Raw genomic sequence first — 2,248 nt, forward strand, 5'->3', positions numbered from 1 at the left:
CCGGACGTCTCCACTTTGCCGGTGGCTGCCCGCTTGCACCTGGCCAGTCCCTGTGGGGGCTCCCTCTCCTCCTCAGGGGCACCCGGTGACTGTTACCAAAGACGCCGGCTGCTCCGCGACCTGCAGGGAAGGCGGCTACCTCCGTGCAGGGCGTGACTTCTCTTGTCTGCAAGACTACAGCCCCTCGGCTCCCGGGGCGTGTCTGGAACACTCCGGGCTGTTTCGCCCAGCTGCAGTTGGGATCCACAAATGGGTCACACGGTGCATGCAGGGGTCACACCAGCAAGGGAGTGGAGTAGGAAATGTCGCGCACGCCCCACACCATCAGGCTAAGCACAGGAAGCTCGCTTGTTAGCTAGGCGTGTGTGTGCTGTGTACCCATGTAAACTTAGTATGGGTCATGGGCATGGGTGTGAGAAATCCGGGTAAGTGGTCTTGAATCTCATTGCATCAAATCATGTTTGAACTATGTGGTCAGTTGGCCAGTGGAGGTTTTGGCATCTGGAGGTTTTCCTATGAGCTGTTTCTCTCATAGCCTCATGGGGGCAACGCAGAGCTCTAGCCGGGATGGTGGGCTCCACTGGCCACTCCGAAGCTGTGTGCGTGCCTGCTGGTCTGTGGAGGTGCGGCGGGCACGTGGTCCTGAGGCCCAGCCTCCACACAGCGCTCACACATGCACACACACATGCACACACAGCGCTCACACATGCACACACAGCGGACACACACACACAGGTACACACACACACACCCCATTTGACTCAGAGATAAGTGGTCCAGCAAAGGACCACTACTGGCCGAGGCTTCTAAACCACCCCTCCCAGCCCAGGCCCTTTTGCTCAGAAACCTCCAGGTTGGTCAGAGGCGCGCGGGGATGAGCCTCAGTCATGGAGGCGTATTGCCACCTTGCACAGTTACTGCTTTCCCAGCCAGCCACTGCTTTGAGTTTTGGGCAGAAGTGGTCCACGCATTCGCAATGGACGAGAAATGACAATGGCAAATGATGTTGCCCGAGCATGGACCGGTGCCCTCAGGCATCTCTGAGTGGTGTCTACCTGTTCATTCGGGATTACAAGTCCAGTTCTGCAGGTCTCGTCTGATTTGTTCCTAAAGGGACTTGGTGGCGTGGTTATGGCAGAGGCAGTGAGGCACCTCGCAATGGAAAGCCAGCTGCCAACCCCTGCAAGCTTCCTGCAGACTGGCAAGAGCAGGGGACACTCTTCTTGGTGCGTTACTGGCTGCATTGTTGGCGCAGCCCAGGGTGCACCCTGGGAGAATGTGCTCCTGGCCTTCTAATTCATGGTCAGTGCTGCCACCGGAGATACTGGGACGTGCCTGCCTGTGATCGTTTTGTCTTTTTAAAAGTTTTATGTTTTCATTGATTTCAGAGAAGAAGGGAGGAGGAGTGATAGAAACATCAATGATGAGAGAGAACCATTGATCGGCTGCCTCCTGCACTCTCCCCACTGGGAATCAAGCCCACAACCTGGGCATGTAGCCTGACTGGGAATCAAACCTTGACCTCCTGGTTCATAGGTCAACACTCAGCCACTGAGCCACACCGGCCAGACCCGTTTTGTCTTTTGAAACCAGATTCTTAGCATGGCTTCAGACAGATCTGTTCCTCACCTCTTTTTTCCAAAAGAGTACACGGCACCTTATTATTTTGGGATCTCAGTCCTGGAGAGGACCCACTCTTCCTAGATACATTGAATTTCCCTCTTGGTCTTTCTTCCTTCCTTTCTGGCAATGGGCTTTATATTTTATCTTTTTGGTGTTTCTTTTTAAGTTTTTTCATTTGACAAGACAAGCTTTATGTTAGAGCTGCTTCTGTCCCCTGGGGCTGCCTCCTGCCGAGGCATCGCCGCCGGCTGGTTTGCGGCTGGAAGCATTAAACGGCTTCCTTGGGGGACAGGTTTGAGTGCTAGTAAGCTGTAAAGCTATTTTACTTGACTCACTGTGATTAAGACAAGCACAGGACTCACAAGTGAAGAAACAGCACATTTCAATGTAATCCCCTTTGGAATTTTTTCCAAAGTCTCGGTATGTCTTTGTGACACAAAACATGGATGGGATGGGTGAATGAAATGTTCCTAGTTGCATAGCTGTTGACATGTTCCAAACATAAATCACTTTTACCCACACCTGGGCTCTGCACTGTCAAATTGTGCACCAGTTTCTCCCATGTCACTTCCCCCCTCGCCTGTTTTTTCACGTTAAATGCTACGGGTGTGAAGACTGAGGCTGC

Source organism: Myotis myotis, unplaced genomic scaffold, assembly GCF_014108235.1.
Source record: "Myotis myotis isolate mMyoMyo1 unplaced genomic scaffold, mMyoMyo1.p scaffold_m19_p_7, whole genome shotgun sequence".
NCBI classification, from domain to species: Eukaryota; Metazoa; Chordata; class Mammalia; order Chiroptera; family Vespertilionidae; genus Myotis; species Myotis myotis.